Source organism: Macaca mulatta, chromosome 7 (genome assembly GCF_049350105.2).
Source record: "Macaca mulatta isolate MMU2019108-1 chromosome 7, T2T-MMU8v2.0, whole genome shotgun sequence".
Lineage (NCBI taxonomy): Eukaryota > Metazoa > Chordata > Mammalia > Primates > Cercopithecidae > Macaca > Macaca mulatta.
This window is the reverse complement of record NC_133412.1, coordinates 64,734,566-64,761,612: the sequence shown is the minus strand read 5'-3', so window position 1 is coordinate 64,761,612 and position 27,047 is coordinate 64,734,566.

The following is a 27,047-nucleotide window of genomic DNA, read 5'->3' as shown; positions in this document are numbered from 1 at the left end:
CATCTCACAGAGTTACAGCTTTCCCCTCAAGAAGCCTTTCCCTAAGACAGTTCTTGTGGAATTGGCAAAGTGATATTTGGAACCCCATAGAGGGCTATGGTGAAAAAGGAAATATCCTCAGATGAAATCTAGAAAGCAGCTCTCTGAGAAACTGTTGAGTGTTCTGTTAATTCATCTCACAGAGTTACATCTGTATTTCGTGGATCTCTTTGCTAGCCTTATTTCTGTGGAATCTGAGAACAGATATTTCGGATCCCTTTGAAGACTATAGGGAAGAAGGAAATATCCTCCGATAACAAAGAGAAAGAAGCTTTCTGAGAAACTTCTTTGTGTTCTGTGAAATCATCTCACTGAGTTACAGCTTTTCCCTCAAGAAGGCTTTCGCTAAGACAGTTCTTGTGGAATAGGCAAAGTGATATTTGGAAGCCCATAGAGGGCTACGGTGAAAAAGGAAATATCCTCAGATGAAATCTGGAAAGATGCTTTCTGAGAAACTGCTGGGTATTCTGTTAATTCATCTCAGAGAGTTACATCTGTATTTCGTGGATCTCTTTGGTAGCCTTATTTCTGTGGAATCTGAGAACAGATATTTCGGATCCCTTTGAAGACTATAGGGCCAAAGGAAATATCCTCCGATAACAAAGAGAAAGAAGCTTTCTAAGAAACTTCTTTGTGTTCTGTGAAATCATTTCACTGTGTTACAGCTTTCCTCTCAAGAAGCCTTTCGCTAAGACAATCTTGTGGAATTGGCAAAGTGATATTTGGAGGCCCATAGAGGGCTATGGTGAAAAAGGAAATATCCTCAGATGAAATCTGGAAAGAAGCTTTCTGAGAAACAGCTGAGTGTTATGTTAATTCATCTCACAGAGTTACATCTGTATTTCGTGGATCTCTTTGCTAGCCTTATTTCTGTGGAATCTGAGAACAGAAATTTCGGATTCCTTTTGAAGACTATAGGGCCAAAGGAAATATCCTCCGATAACAAAGAGAAAGAAGCTTTCTGAGAAACTTCTTTGTGTTCTGTGAAATCATCTCACTGCGTTACAGCTATCCCCTCAAGAAGCCTCTCGCTAAGACAGTTCTTGTGGAATTCGCAAAGTGATATTTGGAAGCCCATAGAGGCTATGGTGAAAAATGAAATATCCTCTGATGAAATCTGGAAAGAAGCTCTCTGAGAAACTGCTGAGTGTTCTGTTAATTCATCTCACAGAGTTACATCTGTATTTCGTGGATCTCTTTGCTAGCCTTATTTCTGTGGAATCTGAGAACAGATATTTCGGATCCCTTTGAAGACTATAGGGCCAAAGGAAATATCCTCCGAAAACAAAGAGAAAGAAGCTTTCTGAGAAACTTCTTTGTGTTCTTTGAAATCATCTCACAGAGTTACAGCTTTCCCCTCAAGAAGCCTTTCGCTAAGACAGTTCTTGTGGAATTGGCAAAGTGATATTTGGAAGCCCATAGAGGGCTATGGTGAAAAAGGAAATATCCTCAGAAAATCTGGAAAGAAGCTTTCTGAGAAACTGCTTCGTGTTCTGTTAATTCATCTCACAGAGTTACATCTGTATGTCGTGGATCTCTTTGCTAACCTTATTTCTGTGGAATCTGAGAACAGATATTTCGGATCCCTTTGAAGACTATAGGGCCAAAGGAAATATCCTCCGATAACAAAGAGAAAGAAGCTTTCTGAGAAACTTCTTTGTGTTCTGCTAAATCATCTCACAGAGTTACATCTTTCCCCTAAATAAGACTTTCGCTAAGACAGTTCTTGTGGAATTGGCAAAGTGATATTTGGAAGCCCATAGAGGGCTATGGTGAAAAAGGAAATATCCTCACATGAAATCTGGAAAGAAGCTCTCTGAGAAACTGCTGAGTGTTCTGTTAATTCATCTCACAGAGTTACATCTGTATTTCGTGGATCTCTTTGCTAGCTTTATTTCTGTGGAATCTTAGAACAGATATTTCGGACCCCTTTGAAGACTATAGGGCCAAAGGAAATATCCTCCGATAACAAAGAGAAAGAAGCTTTCTGAGAAACTTCCTTGTGTTCTGTTAAATCATCTCACAGAGTTACAGCTTTCCCCTCAAGAAGCCTTTCGCTAAGACAGTTCTTGTGGAATTGGCAAAGTGATATTTGGAAGCCCATAGAGGGCTATGGTGGAAAAGGAAATATCCTCAGATGAAATGCATAAAGAAGCTTTCCGAGAAACTGCTGCGTGTTCTGTTAATTCATCTCAGAGAGTTACATCTGTATGTCGTGGATCTCTTTGCTAGCCTTATTTCTGTGGAATCTGACAACAGATATTTCGGATCCCTTTGAAGACTATAGGGCCAAAGGAAATATCCTCCGAAAACAAAGAGAAAGAAGCTTTCTGAGAAACTTCTTTGTGTTCTGTGAAATCATCTCACAGAGTTACAGCTTTCCCCTCAAGAAGCCTTTCGCTAAGACAGTTCTTGTGGAATTGGCAAAGTGATATTTGGAAGCCCATAGAGGGCTATGGTGAAAAAGGAAATATCCTCAGAAAATCTGGAAAGAAGCTTTCTGAGAAACTGCTTCGTGTTCTGTTAATTCATCTCACAGAGTTACATCTGTATGTCGTGGATCTCTTTGCTAACCTTATTTCTGTGGAATCTGAGAACAGATATTTCGGATCCCTTTGAAGACTATAGGGCCAAAGGAAATATCCTCCGATAACAAAGAGAAAGAAGCTTTCTGAGAAACTTCTTTGTGTTCTGCTAAATCATCTCACAGAGTTACATCTTTCCCCCTCAAGAAGACTTTCGCTAAGACAGTTCTTGTGGAATTGGCAAAGTGATATTTGGAAGCCCATAGAGGGCTATGGTGAAAAAGGAAATATCCTCACATGAAATCTGGAAAGAAGCTCTCTGAGAAACTGCTGAGTGTTCTGTTAATTCATCTCACAGAGTTACATCTGTATTTCGTGGATCTCTTTGCTAGCCTTATTTCTGTGGAATCTTAGAACAGATATTTCGGACCCCTTTGAAGACTATAGGGCCAAAGGAAATATCCTCCGATAACAAAGAGAAAGAAGCTTTCTGAGAAACTTCCTTGTGTTCTGTTAAATCATCTCACAGAGTTACAGCTTTCCCCTCAAGAAGCCTTTCGCTAAGACAGTTCTTGTGGAATTGGCAAAGTGATATTTGGAAGCCCATAGAGGGCTATGGTGGAAAAGGAAATATCCTCAGATGAAATGCATAAAGAAGCTTTCCGAGAAACTGCTGCGTGTTCTGTTAATTCATCTCACAGAGTTACATCTGTATGTCGTGGATCTCTTTGCTAGCCTTATTTCTGTGGAATCTGACAACAGATATTTCGGATCCCTTTGAAGACTATAGGGCCAAAGGAAATATCCTCCGAAAACAAAGAGAAAGAAGCTTTCTGAGAAACTTCTTTGTGTTCTGTGAAATCATCTCACAGAGTTACAGCTTTCCCCTCAAGAAGCCTTTCGCTAAGACAGTTCTTGTGGAATTGGCAAAGTGATATTTGGAAGCCCATAGAGGGCTATGGTGAAAAAGGAAATATCCTCAGATGAAATCTGGAAAGAAGCTTTCTGAGAAATTGCTGAGTGTTCTGTTAATTCATCTAACAGGGTTACATCTGTATTTCGTGGATCTCTTTGCTAGCCTTATTTCTGTGGAATCTGAGAACAGATATTTCGGATCCCTTTGAAGACTATAGGGCCAAAGGAAATATCCTCCGATAAAAAAGAGAAAGAAGCTTTCTGAGAAACTTCTTTGTGTTCTGTTAAATGATCTCACAGAGTTACAGCTTTTCCCCTCAAGAAGCCTTTAGCTAAGACAGTTCTTGTGGAATTGGCAAAGTGATATTTGGAAGCCCATAGAGGGCTACGTTGAAAAAGGAAATAACCTCAGATGAAATCTGGCAAGAAGCTTTCTGAGAAACTGCTGAGTGTTCTGTTAATTCATATCACAGAGTTACATCTGTATTTCGCGGATCTCTTTGCTAGCCTTATTTCTGTGGAATCTGAGAACAGATGTTTCGGATCCCTTTGAAGACTATAGGGCCAAATTAAATATTCTCCGATAACAAAGAGAAAGAAGCTTTCTGAGAAACTTCTTTGTGTTCTGTTGAATCATCTCACAGAGTTACAGCTTTCCCCTCAAGAAGCCTTTCGCTAAGACAGTTCTTGTGGAATTGGCAAAGTGATATTTCGAAGCCCATAGAGGGCTATGGTGAAAAAGGAAATATCCTCAGATGAAATCTGGAAAGAAGCTTTCTGAGAAACTGCTGAGTGTTCTGTTAATTCATCTCACAGAGTTACATCTGTATTTCGTGGATCTCTTTGCTAGCCTTATTTCTGAGGAATCTGAAAACAGATATTTCGGATCCCTTTGAAGACTATAGGGCCAAAGGAAATATCCTCCGATAACAAAGAGAAAGAAGCTTTCTGAGAAACTTCTTTGTGTTCTGTGAAATCATCTCACAGAGTTACAGCTTTCCCCTCAAGAAGCCTTTCGTAAGACAGTTCTTGTGGAATTGGCAAAGTGATATTTGGAAGCCCATAGAGGGCTATGGTGAAAAAGGAAATATCCTCAGATGAAATCTGGAAAGAAGCTTTCTGAGAAACTGCTGAGTGTTCTGTTAATTCATCTCACAGAGTTACATCAGTATTTCGTGGATCTCTTTGCTAGCCTTATTTCTGTGGAATCTGAGAACAGATATTTCGGATCCCTTTGAAGACTATAGGGCCAAAGGAAATATCCTCCGATAACAAAGAGAAAGAAGCTTTCTGAGAAACTTCTTTTTGTTTTGTGAAATCATCTCACAGAGTTACAGCTTTCCCCTCAAGCGCCTTTCGCTAAGACAGTTCTTGTGGAATTGGCAAAGTGATATTTGGAAGCCCATAGAGGGCTATGGTGAAAAAGGAAATATCCACAGATGAAATCTGGAAAGAAGCTTTCTGAGAAACTGCTGAGTGTTCTGTTAATTCATCTCACAGAGTTACATCTGTATTTCGTGTATCTCTTTGCTAGCCTTATTTCTGTGGAATCTGAGAACAGATATTTCGGATCCCTTTGAAGACTATAGGGCCAAAGGAAATATCCTCCGATAACAAACAGAAAGAAGCTTTCTGAGAAACTTCTTTGTGTTCTGTGAAATCATCTCACAGAGTTACAGCTTGCCCCTCAAGAAGCCTTTCGCTAAGACAGTTCTTTTGGAATTGGCAAAGTGATATTTGGAAGCCCATAGAGGGCTATGGTGAAAAAGGAAATATCCTCAGATGAAATCTGGAAAGAAGCTTTCTGAGAAACTGCTGAGTGTTCTGTTAATTCATCTCACAGAGTTACATCTGTATTTCGCGGATCTCTTTGCTAGCCTTATTTCTGTGGAATCTGAGAACAGATAATTCGGATCCTTTTGAAGACTATAGGGCCAAAGGAAATATCCTCCGATAACAAAGAGAAAGAAGCATTCTGAGAAATTTCTTTGTGTTCTGTGAAATCATCTCACTGAGTTACAGCTTTTCCCTCAAGAAGGCTTTCGCTAAGACAGTTCTGGTGGAATAGGCAAAGTGATATTTGGAAGCCCTTAGAGGGCTACGGTGAAAAAGGAAATATCCTCAGATGAAATCTGGAAAGAAGATTTCTGAGAAACTGCTGAGTATTCTGTTAATTCATCTCAGAGAGTTACATCTGTATTTCGTGGATCTCTTTGGTAGCCTTATTTCTGTGGAATCTGAGAACAGATATTTCGGATCCCTTTGAAGACTATAGGGCCAAAGGAAATATCCTCCGATAACAAAGAGAAAGAAGCTTTCTAAGAAACTTCTTTGTGTTCTGTGAAATCATTTCACTGTGTTACAGCTTTCCTCTCAAGAAGCCTTTCGCTAAGACAATCTTGTGGAATTGGCAAAGTGATATTTGGAGGCCCATAGAGGGCTATGGTGAAAAAGGAAATATCCTCAGATGAAATCTGGAAAGAAGCTTTCTGAGAAACAGCTGAGTGTTCTGTTAATTCATCTCACAGAGTTACATCTGTATTTCGTGGATCTCTTTGCTAGCCTCATTTCTGTGGAATCTGAGAACAGATATTTCGGATCCCTTTTGAAGACTATAGGGCCAAAGGAAATATCCTCCGATAACAAAGAGAAAGAAGCTTTCTGAGAAACGTCTTTGTGTTCTGTGAAATCATCTCACTGAGTTTCAGCTTTCCCCTCAAGAAGCCTCTCGTTAAGACAGTTCTTGTGGAATTGGCAAAGTGATATTTGGAAGGCCATAGAGGCTATGGTGAAAAATGAAATATCCTCTGATGAAATCTGGAAAGAAGCTCTCTGAGAAACTGCTGAGTGTTCTATTAATTCATCTCACAGAGTTACATCTGTATTTCGTGGATCACCTTGCTAGCCTTATTTCTGTGGAATCTGAGAACAGATATTTCGGATCCCTTTGAAGAATACAGGGCCAAAGGAAATATCCTCCGATAAAAAAGAGAAAGAAGCTTTCTGAGAAACTTCTTTGTGTTCTGTTAAATCATCTCACAGAGTTACAGCTTTCCGCTCAAGAAGCCTTTCGCTAAGACAGTTCTTGTGGAATTGGCAAAGTGATATTTGGAAGCCAATAGAGGGCTATGGTGAAAAAGGAAATATCCTCAGATGAAATCTGGAAAGAAGCTTTCTGAGAAACTGCTGCGTGTTCTGTTAATTCATCTCACAGAGTTACATCTGTATGTCGTGGATCTCTTTGCTAACCTTGTTTCTGTGGAATCTGAGAACAGATATTTCGGATCCCTTTGAAGACTATAGGGCCTAAGGAAATATCCTCCGATAACAAAGAGAAAGAAGCTTTCTGAGAAACTTCTTTGTGTTCAGTGAAATCATCTCACAGAGTTACAGCTTTCCCCTCAAGAAGCCTTTCGCTAAGACAGTTCTTGTGGAATTGGCAAGGTGATATTTGGAAGCCCATAGAGGGCTATGGTGAAAAAGGAAATATCCTCAGATGAAATCTGGAAAGAAGATTTCTGAGAAACTGCTGAGTGATCTGTTATTTCATCTCACAGAGTTACATCTGTATTTCGTGAATCTCTTTGCTAGCCTTATTTCTGTGGAATCTGAGAACAGATATTTCGGATCCCTTTGAAGACTATAGGGCCAAAGGAAATATCCTCCGAAAACAAAGAGAAAGAAGCTTTCTGAGAAACTTCTTTGTGTTCTTTGAAATCATCTCACAGAGTTACAGCTTTCCCCTCAAGAAGCCTTTCGCTAAGACATTTCTTGTGGAATTGGCAAAGTGATATTTGGAAGCCCATTGAGGGCTATGGTGAAAAAGGAAATATCCTCAGATGAAATCTGGAAAGAAGCTTTCTGAGAAACTGCTGAGTGTTCTGTTAATTCATCTCACAGAGTTACATCTGTATTTCGTGTATCTCTTTGATAGCCTTATTTCTGTGGAATCTGAGAACAGATATTTCGGATCCCTTTGAAGACTATAGGGCCAAAGGAAATATCCTCCGATAACAAACAGAAAGAAGCTTTCTGAGAAACTTCTTTGTGTTCTGTGAAATCATCTCACAGAGTTACAGCTTGCCCCTCAAGAAGCCTTTCGCTAAGACAGTTCTTTTGGAATTGGCAAAGTGATATTTGGAAGCCCATAGAGGGCTATGGTGAAAAAGGAAATATCCTCAGATGAAATCTGGAAAGAAGCTTTCTGAGAAACTGCTGAGTGTTCTGTTAATTCATCTCACAGAGTTACATCTGTATTTCGCGGATCTCTTTGCTAGCCTTATTTCTGTGGAATCTGAGAACAGATAATTCGGATCCCTTTGAAGACTATAGGGCCAAAGGAAATATCCTCCGATAACAAAGAGAAAGAAGCATTCTGAGAAACTTCTTTGTGTTCTGTGAAATCATCTCACTGAGTTACAGCTTTTCCCTCAAGAAGGCTTTCGCTAAGACAGTTCTGGTGGAATAGGCAAAGTGATATTTGGAAGCCCTTAGAGGGCTACGGTGAAAAAGGAAATATCCTCAGATGAAATCTGGAAAGAAGATTTCTGAGAAACTGCTGAGTATTCTGTTAATTCATCTCAGAGAGTTACATCTGTATTTCGTGGATCTCTTTGGTAGCCTTATTTCTGTGGAATCTGAGAACAGATATTTCGGATCCCTTTGAAGACTATAGGGCCAAAGGAAATATCCTCCGATAACAAAGAGAAAGAAGCTTTCTAAGAAACTTCTTTGTGTTCTGTGAAATCATTTCACTGTGTTACAGCTTTCCTCTCAAGAAGCCTTTCGCTAAGACAATCTTGTGGAATTGGCAAAGTGATATTTGGAGGCCCATAGAGGGCTATGGTGAAAAAGGAAATATCCTCAGATGAAATCTGGAAAGAAGCTTTCTGAGAAACAGCTGAGTGTTCTGTTAATTCATCTCACAGAGTTACATCTGTATTTCGTGGATCTCTTTGCTAGCCTCATTTCTGTGGAATCTGAGAACAGATATTTCGGATCCCTTTTGAAGACTATAGGGCCAAAGGAAATATCCTCCGATAACAAAGAGAAAGAAGCTTTCTGAGAAACGTCTTTGTGTTCTGTGAAATCATCTCAGTGAGTTACAGCTTTCCCCTCAAGAAGCCTCTCGCTAAGACAGTTCTTGTGGAATTGGCAAAGTGATATTTGGAAGGCCATAGAGGCTATGGAGAAAAATGAAATATCCTTTGATGAAATCTGGAAAGAAGCTCTCTGAGAAACTGCTGAGTGTTCTATTAATTCATCTCACAGAGTTACATCTGTATTTCGTGGATCACCTTGCTAGCCTTATTTCTGTGGAATCTGAGAACAGATATTTCGGATCCCTTTGAAGAATACAGGGCCAAAGGAAATATCCTCCGATAACAAAGAGAAAGAAGCTTTCTGAGAAACTTCTTTGTGTTCTGTTAAATCATCTCACAGAGTTACAGCTTTCCGCTCAAGAAGCCTTTCGCTAGGACAGTTCTTGTGGAATTGGCAAAGTGATATTTGGAAGCCAATAGAGGGCTATGGTGAAAAAGGAAATATCCTCAGATGAAATCTGGAAAGAAGCTTTCTGAGAAACTGCTGTGTGTTCTGTTAATTCATCTCACAGAGTTTCATCTGTATGTCGTGGATCTCTTTGCTAACCTTATTTCTGTGGAATCTGAGAACAGATATTTCGGATCCCTTTGAAGACTATAGGGCCTAAGGAAATATCCTCCGATAACAAAGAGAAAGAAGCTTTCTGAGAAACTTCTTTGTGTTCAGTGAAATCATCTCACAGAGTTACAGCTTTCCCCTCAAGAAGCCTTTCGCTAAGACAGTTCTTGTGGAATTGGCAAAGTGATATTTGGAAGCCCATAGAGGGCTATGGTGAAAAAGGAAATATCCTCAGATGAAATCTGGAAAGAAGATTTCTGAGAAACTGCTGAGTGATCTGTTATTTCATCTCACAGAGTTACATCTGTATTTCGTGAATCTCTTTGCTAGCCTTATTTCTGTGGAATCTGAGAACAGATATTTCGGATCCCTTTGAAGACTATAGGGCCAAAGGAAATATCCTCCGAAAACAAAGAGAAAGAAGCTTTCTGAGAAACTTCTTTGTGTTCTTTGAAATCATCTCACAGAGTTACAGCTTTCCCCTCAAGAAGCCTTTCGCTAAGACATTTCTTGTGGAATTGGCAAAGTGATATTTGGAAGCCCATTGAGGGCTATGGTGAAAAAGGAAATATCCTCAGATGAAATCTGGAAAGAAGCTTTCTGAGAAACTGCTGAGTGTTCTGTTAATTCGTCTCACAGAGTTACATCTGTGTTTCGTGGATCTCTTTGCTAGCCTTATTTCTGTGGAATCTGAGAACAGATATTTCGGATCCCTTTGGAGACTATAGGGCCAAAGGAAATATCCTAAGATAACAAAGAGAAAGAAGCTTTCTGAGAAACTTCTTTGTGTTCTGTAAAATCATCTCACAGAGTTACAGCTTACCCCTCAAGAAGCCTTTCGCTAAGACAGTTCTTGTGGAATTGGCAAAGTGATATTTGGAAGCCCATAGAGGGCTATGGTGAAAAAGGAAATATCCTCAGATGAAATCTGGAAAGAAGCTTTCTGAGAAACTGCTGCGTGTTCTGTTAATTCATCTCACAGAGTAACATCTGTATGTCGTGGATCTCTTTGCTAACCTTATTTCTGTGGAATCTCAGATCAGATATTTCGGATCCCTTTGAAGAGTATAGGGCCAAAGGAAATATCCTCCGGTAACAAAGAGAAAGAAACTTTCTGAGAAACTTCTTTGTGTTCTGTGAAATCATCTCACAGAGTTACAGCTTTCCCCTCAAGAAGCCTTTCGCTAAGACAGTTCTTGTGGAATTGTCAATGTGATATTTGGAAGCCCATAGAGGGCTATGGTGAAAAAGGAAATATCCTCAGATGAAATCTGGAAAGAAGCTTTCTGAGAAACTACTGAGTGTTCTGTTAATTCATCTCACAGAGTTACATCTGTATTTCGTGGATCTCTTTGCTAGCCTTATTTCTGTGGAATCTTAGAACAGATATTTCGGACCCCTTTGAAGACTATAGGGCCAAAGGAAATATCCTCCGATAACAAAGAGAAAGAAGCTTTCTGAGAAACTTCCTTGTGTTCTGTTAAATCATCTCACAGAGTTACAGCTTTCCCCTCAAGAAGCCTTTCGCTAAGACAGTTCTTGTGGAATTGGCAAAGTGATATTTGCAAGCCCATAGAGGGCTATGGTGAAAAAGGAAATATCCTCAGATGAAATCTGGAAAGAAGATTTCTGAGAAACTGCTGAGTGATCTGTTATTTCATCTCACAGAGTTACATCTGTATTTCGTGGATCTCTTTGCTAGCCTTATTTCTGTGGAATCTGAAAACAGATATTTCGGATCCTTTGAAGACTATAGGGCCAAAGGAAATATCCTCCGAAAACAAAGAGAAAAAAGCTTTCTGAGAAACTTCTTTGTGTTCTTTGAAATCATCTCACAGAGTTACAGCTTTCCCCTCAAGAAGCCTTTCGCTAAGACAGTTCTTGTGGAATTGGCAAAGTGATATTTGGAAGCCCATTGAGGGCTATGGTGAAAAAGGAAATATCCTCAGATGAAATCTGGAAAGAAGCTTTCTGAGAAACTGCTGAGTGTTCTGTTAATTCATCTCACAGAGTAACATCTGTGTTTCGTGGATCTCTTTGCTAGCCTTATTTCTGTGGAATCTGAGAACAGATATTTCGGATCCCTTTGAAGACTATAGGGCCAAAGGAAATATCCTCCGATAACAAAGAGAAAGAAGCTTTCTGAGAAACTTCTTTGTGTTCTTTGAAATCATCTCACAGAGTTACAGCTTTCCCCTCAAGAAGCCTTTCGCTAAGACAGTTCTTGTGGAATTGGCAAAGTGATATTTGGAAGCCCATAGAGGGCAATGGTGAAAAAGGAAATATCCTCAGATGAAATCTGGAAAGAAGCTTTCTGAGAAACTGCTGAGTGTTCTGTTAATTCATCTCACAGAGTTACATCTGTGTTTCGTGGATCTCTTTGCTAGCCTTATTTCTGTGGAATCTGAGAACAGATATTTCGGATCCCTTTGAAGACTATAGGGCCAAAGGAAATATCATCCGATAACAACGAGAAAGAAGCTTTCTGAGAAACTTCTTTGTGTTCTGTGAAATCATCTCACAGAGTTACAGCTTTCCCCTCAAGAAGCCTTTCGCTAAGACAGTTCTTGTGGAATTGGCAAAGTGATATTTGGAAGACCATAGAGGGCAATGGTGAAAAAGGAAATATCCTCAGATGAAATCTGGAAAGAAGCTTTCTGAGAAACTGCTGAGTATTCTGTTAATTCATCTCACAGAGTTACATCTGTATATCGTGGATCTCTTTGCTAGCCTTATTTCTGTGGAATCTGAGAACAGATATTTCGGATCCCTTTGAAGACTATAGGGCGAAAGGAAATATCCTCCGATAACAAAGAGAAAGAAGCTTTCTGAGAAACGTCTTCGTGTTCTGTGAAATCATCTCAGAGTTACAGCTTTCCCCTCAAGAAGCCTCTCGCTAAGACAGTTCTTGTGGAATTGGCAAAGTGATATTTGGAAGCCCATATTGGGCTATGGTGAAAAAGGAAATATCATCAGATGAAATCTGGAAAGAAGCTCTCTGAGAAACTGCTGCGTGTTCTGTTAATTCATCTCACAGAGTTACATCTGTATGTCATGCATCTCTTCACTAGCCTTATTTCTGTGGAATCTCAGAACAGATATTTCGGATCCCTTTGAAGACTATAGGGCCAAAGGAAATATCCTCCGATAACAAAGAGAAAGAAGTTTTCTGAGAAACTGCTGAGTGTTCTGTTAATTCATCTCACAGAGTTACATCTGTATTTCGTGCATCTCTTTGGTAGCCTTATTTCTGTGGAATCTGAAAACAGATATTTCGGATCCCTTTGAAGACTATAGGGCCAAAGGAAATATCCTCCGATAACAACGAGAAAGAAGCTTTCTGAGAAACTTCTTAGTGTTCTTTGAAATCATCTCACAGAGTTACAGCTTTCCCCTCCAGAAGCCTTTCGCTAAGACAGTTCTTGTGGAATTGGCAAAGAGATATATGGAAGCCCATAAAGGGCTATGTTGAAAAAGGAAATATCCTCAGATGAAATCTGGAAAGAAGCTTTCTGAGAAACTGCTGAGTGTTCTGTTAATTCATCTCGCAGAGTTACAACTGTATTTCGTGGATCTCTTTGCTAGCCTTATTTCTGTGGAATCTGAGAACAGATATTTCGGATCCCTTTGAAGACTATACGGCCAAAGGAAATATCCTCCGATAACAAATTGAAAGAAGCTTTCTGAGAAACTTCTTTGTGTTCTGTGAAATCATCTCACAGAGTTACAGCTTTCCCCAAAATAAGCCTTTCCCTAAGACAGTTCTTGTGGAATTGGCAAAGTGATATTTGGAAGCCCATTGAGGGCTATGGTGAAAAAGGAAATATCCTCAGATGAAATCTAGAAAGAAGCTCTCTGAGAAACTGTTGAGTGTTCTGTTAATTCATCGCACAGAGTTACATCTGTATTTCGTGGATCTCTTTGCTAGCCTTATTTCTGTGGAATCTGAGAACAGATATTTCGGATCCCTTTGAAGACTATAGGGCGAAAGGAAATATCCTCCGATAACAAAGAGAAAGAAGCTTTCTGAGAAACGTCTTCGTGTTCTGTGAAATAATCTCAGAGTTACAGCTTTCCCCTCAAGAAGCCTCTCGCTAAGACAGTTCTTGTGGAAGTGGCAAAGTGATATTTGGAAGCCCATATTGGGCTATGGTGAAAAAGGAAATATCATCAGATGAAATCTGGAAAGAAGCTCTCTGAGAAACTGCTGCGTGTTCTGTTAATTCATCTCACAGAGTTACATCTGTATGTCGTGCATCTCTTTGCTAGCCTTATTTCTGTGGAATCTCAGAACAGATATTTCGGATCCCTTTGAAGACTATAGGGCCAAAGGAAATATCCTCCGATAACAAAGAGAAAGAAGTTTTCTGAGAAACCGCTGAGTGTTCGGTTAATTCATCTCACAGAGTTACATCTGTATTTCGTGCATCTCTTTGGTAGCTTTATTTCTGTGGAATCTGAAAACAGATATTTCGGATCCCTTTGAAGACTATAGGGCCAAAGGAAATATCCTCCGAAAACAAAGAGAAAGAAGCTTTCTGAGAAACTTCTTTGTGTTCTTTGAAATCATCTCACAGAGTTACAGCTTTCCCCTCAAGAAGCCTTTCGCTAAGACAGTTCTTGTGGAATTGGCAAAGTGATATTTGGAAGCCCATAGAGGGCTATGGTGAAAAAGGAAATATCCTCAGAAAATCTGGAAAGAAGATTTCTGAGAAACTGCTTCGTGTTCTGTTAATTCATCTCACAGAGTTACATCTGTATGTCGTGGATCTCTTTGCTAACCTTATTTCTGTGGAATCTGAGAACAGATATTTCGGATCCCTTTGAAGACTATAGGGCCAAAGGAAATATCCTCCGATAACAAAGAGAAAGAAGCTTTCTGAGAAACTTCTTTGTGTTCTGAGATATCATCTCACAGAGTTACAGCTTTCCCCTCAAGAAGCCTTTCGCTAAGACAGTTCTTGTGGAATTGGCAAAGTGATATTTGGAAGACCATAGAGGGCAATGGTGAAAAAGGAAATATCCTCAGATGAAATCTGGAAAGAAGCTTTCTGAGAAACTGCTGAGTGTTCTGTTAATTCATCTCACAGAGTTACATCTGTGTTTCGTGGATCTCTTTGCTAGCCTTATTTCTGTGGAATCTGAGAACAGATATTTCGGATCCCTTTGAAGACTATAGGGCCAAAGGAAATATCATCCGATAACAACGAGAAAGAAGCTTTCTGAGAAACTTCTTTGTGTTCTGTGAAATCATCTCACAGAGTTACAGCTTTCCCCTCAAGAAGCCTTTCGCTAAGACAGTTCTTGTGGAATTGGCAAAGTGATATTTGGAAGACCATAGAGGGCAATGGTGAAAAAGGAAATATCCTCAGATGAAATCTGGAAAGAAGCTTTCTGAGAAACTGCTGAGTATTCTGTTAATTCATCTCACAGAGTTACATCTGTATATCGTGGATCTCTTTGCTAGCCTTATTTCTGTGGAATCTGAGAACAGATATTTCGGATCCCTTTGAAGACTATAGGGCGAAAGGAAATATCCTCCGATAACAAAGAGAAAGAAGCTTTCTGAGAAACGTCTTCGTGTTCTGTGAAATCATCTCAGAGTTACAGCTTTCCCCTCAAGAAGCCTCTCGCTAAGACAGTTCTTGTGGAATTGGCAAAGTGATATTTGGAAGCCCATATTGGGCTATGGTGAAAAAGGAAATATCATCAGATGAAATCTGGAAAGAAGCTCTCTGAGAAACTGCTGCGTGTTCTGTTAATTCATCTCACAGAGTTACATCTGTATGTCATGCATCTCTTCACTAGCCTTATTTCTGTGGAATCTCAGAACAGATATTTCGGATCCCTTTGAAGACTATAGGGCCAAAGGAAATATCCTCCGATAACAAAGAGAAAGAAGTTTTCTGAGAAACTGCTGAGTGTTCTGTTAATTCATCTCACAGAGTTACATCTGTATTTCGTGCATCTCTTTGGTAGCCTTATTTCTGTGGAATCTGAAAACAGATATTTCGGATCCCTTTGAAGACTATAGGGCCAAAGGAAATATCCTCCGATAACAACGAGAAAGAAGCTTTCTGAGAAACTTCTTAGTGTTCTTTGAAATCATCTCACAGAGTTACAGCTTTCCCCTCCAGAAGCCTTTCGCTAAGACAGTTCTTGTGGAATTGGCAAAGAGATATATGGAAGCCCATAAAGGGCTATGTTGAAAAAGGAAATATCCTCAGATGAAATCTGGAAAGAAGCTTTCTGAGAAACTGCTGAGTGTTCTGTTAATTCATCTCGCAGAGTTACAACTGTATTTCGTGGATCTCTTTGCTAGCCTTATTTCTGTGGAATCTGAGAACAGATATTTCGGATCCCTTTGAAGACTATACGGCCAAAGGAAATATCCTCCGATAACAAATTGAAAGAAGCTTTCTGAGAAACTTCTTTGTGTTCTGTGAAATCATCTCACAGAGTTACAGCTTTCCCCAAAATAAGCCTTTCCCTAAGACAGTTCTTGTGGAATTGGCAAAGTGATATTTGGAAGCCCATTGAGGGCTATGGTGAAAAAGGAAATATCCTCAGATGAAATCTAGAAAGAAGCTCTCTGAGAAACTGTTGAGTGTTCTGTTAATTCATCGCACAGAGTTACATCTGTATTTCGTGGATCTCTTTGCTAGCCTTATTTCTGTGGAATCTGAGAACAGATATTTCGGATCCCTTTGAAGACTATAGGGCGAAAGGAAATATCCTCCGATAACAAAGAGAAAGAAGCTTTCTGAGAAACGTCTTCGTGTTCTGTGAAATAATCTCAGAGTTACAGCTTTCCCCTCAAGAAGCCTCTCGCTAAGACAGTTCTTGTGGAAGTGGCAAAGTGATATTTGGAAGCCCATATTGGGCTATGGTGAAAAAGGAAATATCATCAGATGAAATCTGGAAAGAAGCTCTCTGAGAAACTGCTGCGTGTTCTGTTAATTCATCTCACAGAGTTACATCTGTATGTCGTGCATCTCTTTGCTAGCCTTATTTCTGTGGAATCTCAGAACAGATATTTCGGATCCCTTTGAAGACTATAGGGCCAAAGGAAATATCCTCCGATAACAAAGAGAAAGAAGTTTTCTGAGAAACCGCTGAGTGTTCGGTTAATTCATCTCACAGAGTTACATCTGTATTTCGTGCATCTCTTTGGTAGCTTTATTTCTGTGGAATCTGAAAACAGATATTTCGGATCCCTTTGAAGACTATAGGGCCAAAGGAAATATCCTCCGAAAACAAAGAGAAAGAAGCTTTCTGAGAAACTTCTTTGTGTTCTTTGAAATCATCTCACAGAGTTACAGCTTTCCCCTCAAGAAGCCTTTCGCTAAGACAGTTCTTGTGGAATTGGCAAAGTGATATTTGGAAGCCCATAGAGGGCTATGGTGAAAAAGGAAATATCCTCAGAAAATCTGGAAAGAAGATTTCTGAGAAACTGCTTCGTGTTCTGTTAATTCATCTCACAGAGTTACATCTGTATGTCGTGGATCTCTTTGCTAACCTTATTTCTGTGGAATCTGAGAACAGATATTTCGGATCCCTTTGAAGACTATAGGGCCAAAGGAAATATCCTCCGATAACAAAGAGAAAGAAGCTTTCTGAGAAACTTCTTTGTGTTCTGCTAAATCATCTCACAGAGTTACATCTTTCCCCTAAATAAGACTTTCGCTAAGACAGTTCTTGTGGAATTGGCAAAGTGATATTTGGAAGCCCATAGAGGGCTATGGTGAAAAAGGAAATATCCTCACATGAAATCTGGAAAGAAGCTCTCTGAGAAACTGCTGAGTGTTCTGTTAATTCATCTCACAGAGTTACATCTGTATTTCGTGGATCTCTTTGCTAGCCTTATTTCTGTGGAATCTTAGAACAGATATTTCGGACCCCTTTGAAGACTATAGGGCCAAAGGAAATATCCTCCGATAACAAAGAGAAAGAAGCTTTCTGAGAAACTTCCTTGTGTTCTGTTAAATCATCTCACAGAGTTACAGCTTTCCCCTCAAGAAGCCTTTCGCTAAGACAGTTCTTGTGGAATTGGCAAAGTGATATTTGGAAGCCCATAGAGGGCTATGGTGGAAAAGGAAATATCCTCAGATGAAATGCATAAAGAAGCTTTCCGAGAAACTGCTGCGTGTTCTGTTAATTCATCTCACAGAGTTACATCTGTATGTCGTGGATCTCTTTGCTAGCCTTATTTCTGTGGAATCTGACAACAGATATTTCGGATCCCTTTGAAGACTATAGGGCCAAAGGAAATATCCTCCGAAAACAAAGAGAAAGAAGCTTTCTGAGAAACTTCTTTGTGTTCTGTGAAATCATCTCACAGAGTTACAGCTTTCCCCTCAAGAAGCCTTTCGCTAAGACAGTTCTTGTGGAATTGGCAAAGTGATATTTGGAAGCCCATAGAGGGCTATGGTGAAAAAGGAAATATCCTCAGATGAAATCTGGAAAGAAGCTTTCTGAGAAATTGCTGAGTGTTCTGTTAATTCATCTAACAGGGTTACATCTGTATTTCGTGGATCTCTTTGCTAGCCTTATTTCTGTGGAATCTGAGAACAGATATTTCGGATCCCTTTGAAGACTATAGGGCCAAAGGAAATATCCTCCGATAAAAAAGAGAAAGAAGCTTTCTGAGAAACTTCTTTGTGTTCTGTTAAATGATCTCACAGAGTTACAGCTTTTCCCCTCAAGAAGCCTTTAGCTAAGACAGTTCTTGTGGAATTGGCAAAGTGATATTTGGAAGCCCATAGAGGGCTACGTTGAAAAAGGAAATAACCTCAGATGAAATCTGGCAAGAAGCTTTCTGAGAAACTGCTGAGTGTTCTGTTAATTCATATCACAGAGTTACATCTGTATTTCGCGGATCTCTTTGCTAGCCTTATTTCTGTGGAATCTGAGAACAGATGTTTCGGATCCCTTTGAAGACTATAGGGCCAAAGGAAATATTCTCCGATAACAAAGAGAAAGAAGCTTTCTGAGAAACTTCTTTGTGTTCTGTTAAATCATCTCACAGAGTTACAGCTTTCCCCTCAAGAAGCCTTTCGCTAAGACAGTTCTTGTGGAATTGGCAAAGTGATATTTCGAAGCCCATAGAGGGCTATGGTGAAAAAGGAAATATCCTCAGATGAAATCTGGAAAGAAGCTTTCTGAGAAACTGCTGAGTGTTCTGTTAATTCATCTCACAGAGTTACATCTGTATTTCGTGGATCTCTTTGCTAGCCTTATTTCTGAGGAATCTGAAAACAGATATTTCGGATCCCTTTGAAGACTATAGGGCCAAAGGAAATATCCTCCGATAACAAAGAGAAAGAAGCTTTCTGAGAAACTTCTTTGTGTTCTGTGAAATCATCTCACAGAGTTACAGCTTTCCCCTCAAGAAGCCTTTCGCTAAGACTGTTCTTGTGGAATTGGCAAAGTGATATTTGGAAGCCCATAGAGGGCTATGGTGAAAAAGGAAATATCCTCAGATGAAATCTGGAAAGAAGCTTTCTGAGAAACTGCTGAGTGTTCTGTTAATTCATCTCACAGAGTTACATCTGTATTTCGTGGATCTCTTTGCTAGCCTTATTTCTGTGGAATCTGAGAACAGATATTTCGGATCCCTTTGAAGACTATAGGGCCAAAGGAAATATCCTCCGATAACAAAGAGAAAGAAGCTTTCTGAGAAACTTCTTTTTGTTTTGTGAAATCATCTCACAGAGTTACAGCTTTCCCCTCAAGCGACTTTCGCTAAGACAGTTCTTGTGGAATTGGCAAAGTGATATTTGGAAGCCCATAGAGGGCTATGGTGAAAAAGGAAATATCCACAGATGAAATCTGGAAAGAAGCTTTCTGAGAAACTGCTGAGTGTTCTGTTAATTCATCTCACAGAGTTACATCTGTATTTCGTGTATCTCTTTGCTAGCCTTATTTCTGTGGAATCTGAGAACAGATATTTCGGATCCCTTTGAAGACTATAGGGCCAAAGGAAATATCCTCCGATAACAAACAGAAAGAAGCTTTCTGAGAAACTTCTTTGTGTTCTGTGAAATCATCTCACAGAGTTACAGCTTGCCCCTCAAGAAGCCTTTCGCTAAGACAGTTCTTTTGGAATTGGCAAAGTGATATTTGGAAGCCCATAGAGGGCTTTGGTGAAAAAGGAAATATCCTCAGATGAAATCTGGAAAGAAGCTTTCTGAGAAACTGCTGAGTGTTCTGTTAATTCATCTCACAGAGTTACATCTGTATTTCGCGGATCTCTTTGCTAGCCTTATTTCTGTGGAATCTGAGAACAGATAATTCGGATCCCTTTGAAGACTATAGGGCCAAAGGAAATATCCTCCGATAACAAAGAGAAAGAAGCATTCTGAGAAACTTCTTTGTGTTCTGTGAAATCATCTCACTGAGTTACAGCTTTTCCCTCAAGAAGGCTTTCGCTAAGACAGTTCTGGTGGAATAGGCAAAGTGATATTTGGAAGCCCTTAGAGGGCTACGGTGAAAAAGGAAATATCCTCAGATGAAATCTGGAAAGAAGATTTCTGAGAAACTGCTGAGTATTCTGTTAATTCATCTCAGAGAGTTACATCTGTATTTCGTGGATCTCTTTGGTAGCCTTATTTCTGTGGAATCTGAGAACAGATATTTCGGATCCCTTTGAAGACTACAGGGCCAAAGGAAATATCCTCCGATAACAAAGAGAAAGAAGCTTTCTAAGAAACTTCTTTGTGTTCTGTGAAATCATTTCACTGTGTTACAGCTTTCCTCTCAAGAAGCCTTTCGCTAAGACAATCTTGTGGAATTGGCAAAGTGATATTTGGAGGCCCATAGAGGGCTATGGTGAAAAAGGAAATATCCTCAGATGAAATCTGGAAAGAAGCTTTCTGAGAAACAGCTGAGTGTTCTGTTAATTCATCTCACAGAGTTACATCTGTATTTCGTGGATCTCTTTGCTAGCCTCATTTCTGTGGAATCTGAGAACAGATATTTCGGATCCCTTTTGAAGACTATAGGGCCAAAGGAAATATCCTCCGATAACAAAGAGAAAGAAGCTTTCTGAGAAACGTCTTTGTGTTCTGTGAAATCATCTCACTGAGTTACAGCTTTCCCCTCAAGAAGCCTCTCGCTAAGACAGTTCTTGTGGAATTGGCAAAGTGATATTTGGAAGGCCATAGAGGCTATGGTGAAAAATGAAATATCCTCTGATGAAATCTGGAAAGAAGCTCTCTGAGAAACTGCTGAGTGTTCTATTAATTCATCTCACAGAGTTACATCTGTATTTCGTGGATCACCTTGCTAGCCTTATTTCTGTGGAATCTGAGAACAGATATTTCGGATCCCTTTGAAGAATACAGGGCCAAAGGAAATATCCTCCGATAACAAAGAGAAAGAAGCTTTCTGAGAAACTTCTTTGTGTTCTGTTAAATCATCTCACAGAGTTACAGCTTTCCGCTCAAGAAGCCTTTCGCTAGGACAGTTCTTGTGGAATTGGCAAAGTGATATTTGGAAGCCAATAGAGGGCTATGGTGAAAAAGGAAATATCCTCAGATGAAATCTGGAAAGAAGCTTTCTGAGAAACTGCTGCGTGTTCTGTTAATTCATCTCACAGAGTAACATCTGTATGTCGTGGATCTCTTTGCTAACCTTATTTCTGTGGAATCTCAGAACAGATATTTCGGATCCCTTTGAAGAGTATAGGGCCAAAGGAAATATCCTCCGGTAACAAAGAGAAAGAAACTTTCTGAGAAACTTCTTTGTTTTCTGTGAAATCATCTCACAGAGTTACAGCTTTCCCCTCAAGAAGCCTTTCGCTAAGACAGTTCTTGTGGAATTGTCAATGTGATATTTGGAAGCCCATCGAGGGCTATGGTGAAAAAGGAAATATCCTCAGATGAAATCTGGAAAGAAGCTTTCTGAGAAACTGCTGAGTGTTCTGTTAATTCATCTCACAGAGTTACATCTGTATTTCGTGGATCTCTTTGCTAGCCTTATTTCTGTGGAATCTTAGAACAGATATTTCGGACCCCTTTGAAGACTATAGGGCCAAAGGAAATATCCTCCGATAACAAAGAGAAAGAAGCTTTCTGAGAAACTTCCTTGTGTTCTGTTAAATCATCTCACAGAGTTACAGCTTTCCCCTCAAGAAGCCTTTCGCTAAGACAGTTCTTGTGGAATTGGCAAAGTGATATTTGCAAGCCCATAGAGGGCTATGGTGAAAAAGGAAATATCCTCAGATGAAATCTGGAAAGAAGATTTCTGAGAAACTGCTGAGTGATCTGTTATTTCATCTCACAGAGTTACATCTGTATTTCGTGGATCTCTTTGCTAGCCTTATTTCTGTGGAATCTGAAAACAGATATTTCGGATCCTTTGAAGACTATAGGGCCAAAGGAAATATCCTCCGAAAACAAAGAGAAAAAAGCTTTCTGAGAAACTTCTTTGTGTTCTTTGAAATCATCTCACAGAGTTACAGCTTTCCCCTCAAGAAGCCTTTCGCTAAGACAGTTCTTGTGGAATTGGCAAAGTGATATTTGGAAGCCCATTGAGGGCTATGGTGAAAAAGGAAATATCCTCAGATGAAATCTGGAAAGAAGCTTTCTGAGAAACTGCTGAGTGTTCTGTTAATTCATCTCACAGAGTAACATCTGTGTTTCGTGGATCTCTTTGCTAGCCTTATTTCTGTGGAATCTGAGAACAGATATTTCGGATCCCTTTGAAGACTATAGGGCCAAAGGAAATATCCTCCGATAACAAAGAGAAAGAAGCTTTCTGAGAAACTTCTTTGTGTTCTGTGAAATCATCTCACAGCGTTACAGCTTTGCCCTCAAGAAGCCTTTCGCTAAGACAGTTCTTGTGGAATTGGCAAAGTGATATTTGGAAGCCCATAGAGGGCAATGGTGAAAAAGGAAATATCCTCAGATGAAATCTGGAAAGAAGCTTTCTGAGAAACTGCTGAGTGTTCTGTTAATTCATCTCACAGAGTTACATCTGTATTTCGTGGATCTCTTTGCTAGCCTTATTTCTGTGGAATCTGAGAACAGATATTTCGGATCCCTTTGAAGACTATAGGGCCAAAGGAAATATCCTCCGATAACAACGAGAAAGAAGCTTTCTGAGAAACTTCTTTGTGTTCTGTGAAATCATCTCACAGAGTTACAGCTTTCCCCTCAAGAAGCCTTTCGCTAAGACAGTTCTTGTGGAATTGGCAAAGTGATATTTGGAAGACCATAGAGGGCAATGGTGAAAAAGGAAATATCCTCAGATGAAATCTGGAAAGAAGCTTTCTGAGAAACTGCTGAGTGTTCTGTTAATTCATCTCACAGAGTTACATCTGTATATCGTGGATCTCTTTGCTAGCCTTATTTCTGTGGAATCTGAGAACAGATATTTCGGATCCCTTTGAAGACTATAGGGCGAAAGGAAATATCCTCCGATAACAAAGAGAAAGAAGCTTTCTGAGAAACGTCTTCGTGTTCTGTGAAATAATCTCAGAGTTACAGCTTTCCCCTCAAGAAGCCTCTCGCTAAGACAGTTCTTGTGGAATTGGCAAAGTGATATTTGGAAGCCCATATTGGGCTATGGTGAAAAAGGAAATATCATCAGATGAAATCTGGAAAGAAGCTCTCTGAGAAACTGCTGCGTGTTCTGTTAATTCATCTCACAGAGTTACATCTGTATGTCGTGCATCTCTTTGCTAGCCTTATTTCTGTGGAATCTCAGAACAGATATTTCGGATCCCTTTGAAGACTATAGGGCCAAAGGAAATATCCTCCGATAACAAAGAGAAAGAAGTTTTCTGAGAAACTGCTGAGTGTTCTGTTAATTCATCTCACAGAGTTACATCTGTATTTCGTGCATCTCTTTGGTAGCCTTATTTCTGTGGAATCTGAAAACAGATATTTCGGATCCCTTTGAAGACTATAGGGCCAAAGGAAATATCCTCCGATAACAACGAGAAAGAAGCTTTCTGAGAAACTTCTTAGTGTTCTTTGAAATCATCTCACAGAGTTACAGCTTTCCCCTCCAGAAGCCTTTCGCTAAGACAGTTCTTGTGGAATTGGCAAAGAGATATATGGAAGCCCATAAAGGGCTATGTTGAAAAAGGAAATATCCTCAGATGAAATCTGGAAAGAAGCTTTCTGAGAAACTGCTGAGTGTTCTGTTAATTCATCTCGCAGAGTTACAACTGTATTTCGTGGATCTCTTTGCTAGCCTTATTTCTGTGGAATCTGAGAACAGATATTTCGGATCCCTTTGAAGACTATAGGGCCAAAGGAAATATCCTCCGATAACAAATTGAAAGAAGCTTTCTGAGAAACTTCTTTGTGTTCTGTGAAATCATCTCACAGAGTTACAGCTTTCCCCAAAATAAGCCTTTCCCTAAGACAGTTCTTGTGGAATTGGCAAAGTGATATTTGGAAGCCCATTGAGGGCTATGGTGAAAAAGGAAATATTCTCAGATGAAATCTAGAAAGAAGCTCTCTGAGAAACTGTTGAGTGTTCTGTTAATTCATCGCACAGAGTTACATCTGTATTTCGTGGATCTCTTTGCTAGCCTTATTTCTGTGGAATCTGAGAACAGATATTTCGGATCCCTTTGAAGACTATAGGGCGAAAGGAAATATCCTCCGATAACAAAGAGAAAGAAGCTTTCTGAGAAACGTCTTCGTGTTCTGTGAAATAATCTCAGAGTTACAGCTTTCCCCTCAAGAAGCCTCTCGCTAAGACAGTTCTTGTGGAATTGGCAAAGTGATATTTGGAAGCCCATATTGGGCTATGGTGAAAAAGGAAATATCATCAGATGAAATCTGGAAAGAAGCTCTCTGAGAAACTGCTGCGTGTTCTGTTAATTCATCTCACAGAGTTACATCTGTATGTCGTGCATCTCTTTGCTAGCCTTATTTCTGTGGAATCTCAGAACAGATATTTCGGATCCCTTTGAAGACTATAGGGCCAAAGGAAATATCCTCCGATAACAAAGAGAAAGAAGTTTTCTGAGAAACTGCTGAGTGTTCTGTTAATTCATCTCACAGAGTTACATCTGTATTTCGTGCATCTCTTTGGTAGCCTTATTTCTGTGGAATCTGAAAACAGATATTTCGGATCCCTTTGAAGACTATAGGGCCAAAGGAAATATCCTCCGATAACAAATTGAAAGAAGCTTTCTGAGAAACTTCTTTGTGTTCTGTGAAATCATCTCAAAGAGTTACAGCTTTCCCCAAAATAAGCCTTTCCCTAAGACAGTTCTTGTGGAATAGGCAAAGTGATATTTGGAAGCCCATTGAGGGCTATGGAGAAAAAGGAAATATCCTCAGATATAATCTAGAAAGAAGCTCTCTGAGAAACTGTTGAGTGTTCTGTTAATTCATCGCACAGAGTTACATCTGTATTTCGTGGATCTCTTTGCTAGCCTTATTTCTGTGGAATCTGAGAACAGATATTTCGGATCCCTTTGAAGACTATAGGGCCAAAGGAAATATCCTCCGATAACAAAGAGAAAGAAGCTTTCTGAGAAACTTCTTTGTGTTCTGTGAAATCATCTCACTGAGTTACAGCTTTTCCCTCAAGAAGGCTTTCGCTAAGACAGTTCTTGTGGAATAGGCAAAGTGATATTTGGAAGCCCATAGAGGGCTACCGTGAAAAAGGAAATATCCTCAGATGAAATCTGGAAAGAAGCTTTCTGAGAAACTGCTGAGTATTCTGTTAATTCATCTCAGAGAGTTACATCTGTATTTCGTGGATCTCTTTGGTAGCCTTATTTCTGTGGAATCTGAGAACAGATATTTCGGATCCCTTTGAAGACTATAGGGCCAAAGGAAATATCCTCCGATAACAAAGAGAAAGAAGCTTTCTAAGAAACTTCTTTGTGTTCTGTGAAATCATTTCACTGTGTTACAGCTTTCCTCTCAATAAGCCTTTCGCTAAGACAATCTTGTGGAATTGGCAAAGTGATATTTGGAGGCCCATAGAGGGCTATGGTGAAAAAGGAAATATCCTCAGATGAAATCTGGAAACAAGCTTTCTGAGAAACTGCTGAGTGTTCTGTTAATTCATCTCACAGAGTTACATCTGTATTTCGTGGATCTCTTTGCTAGCCTTATTTCTGTGGAATCTGAGAACAGATATTTCGGATCCCTTTTGAAGACTATAGGGCCAAAGGAAATATCCTCCGATAACAAAGAGAAAGAAGCTTTCTGAGAAACGTCTTTGTGTTCTGTGAAATCATCTCACTGAGTTACAGCTTTCCCCTCAAGAAGCCTCTCGCTAAGACAGTTCTTGTGGAATTGGCAAAGTGATATTTGGAAGCCCTTTGAGGGCTATGGTGAAAAAGGAAATATCCTCAGATGAAATCTGGAAAGAAGCTTTCTGAGAAACTGCTGAGTGTTCTGTTAATTCATCTCACAGAGTTACATCTGTGTTTCGTGGATCTCTTTGCTAGCCTTATTTCTGTGAAATCTGAGAACAGATATTTCGGATCCCTTTGAAGACTATAGGGCCAAAGGAAATATCCTCCGATAACAAAGAGAAAGAAGCTTTCTGAGAAACTTCTTTGTGTTCTGATAAATCATCTCACAGAGTTACAGCTTTCCCCTCAAGAAGCCTTTCGCTAAGACAGTTCTTGTGGAATTGGCAAAGTGATATTTGGAAGCCCATAGAGGGCTATGGTGACAAAGGAAATATCCTCAGATGAAATCTGGAAAGAAGCTTTCTGAGAAACTGCTGCGTGTTCTGTTAATTCATCTCACAGAGTTACATCTGTATGTCGTGGATCTCTTTGCTAACCTTATTTCTGTGGAATCTGAGAACAGATATTTCGGATCCCTTTGAAGACTATAGGGCCAAAGGAAATATCCTCCGATAACAAAGAGAAAGAAGCTTTCTGCGAAACTTCTTTGTGTTCTGTGAAATCATCTCACAGAGTTACAGCTTTCCCCTCAAGAAGCCTTTCGCTAAGACAGTTCTTGTGGAATTGGCAATGTGATATTTGGAAGCCCATAGAGGGCTATGGTGAAAAAGGAAATATCCTCAGATGAAATCTGGAAAGAAGCTTTCTGAGAAACTGCTGAGTGTTCTGTTAATTCATCTCACAGAGTTACATCTGTATTTCGTGGATCTCTTTGCTAGCCTTATTTCTGTGGAATCTGACAACAGATATTTCGGATCCCTTTGAAGACTATAGGGCCAAAGGAAATATCCTCCGAAAACAAAGAGAAAGAAGCTTTCTGAGAAACTTCTTTGTATTCTGTGATATCATTTCACAGAGTTACAGCTTTCCCCTCAAGACGCCTTTCGCTAAGACAGTTCTTGTGGAATTGGCAAAGTGATATTTGGAAGCCCATAGAGGGCTACGGTGAAAAAGGAAATATTCTCAGATGAAATCTGGAAAGAAGCTTTCTGAGAAACTGCTGAGTGTTCTGTTAATTCATCTCACAGAGTTACATCTGTATTTCGTGGATCTCTTTGCTAGCCTTATTTCTGTGGAATCTGAGAACAGATATTTCGGATCCCTTTGAAGACTATAGGGCCAAAGATAATATCCTCCGATAAAAGAGAAAGAAGCGTTCTGAGAAACTTCTTTGTGTTCTTTGAAATCATCTCACAGAGTTACAGCTTTACTCTCAAGAAGCCTTTCGCTAAGACAATCTTGTGGAATTGGCAAAGTGATATTTGGAGGCCCATAGAGGGCTATGGTGAAAAAGGAAATATCCTCAGATGAAATCTGGAAAGAAGCTTTCTGAGAAACTGCTGAGTGTTCTGTTAATTCATCTCACAGAGTTACATATGTATTTCGCGGATCTCTTTGCTAGCCTTATTTCTGTGGAATCTGAGAACAGATATTTCGGATCCCTTTTGAAGACTATAGGGCCAAAGGAAATATCCTCCGATAACAAAGAGAAAGAAGCTTTCTGAGAAACG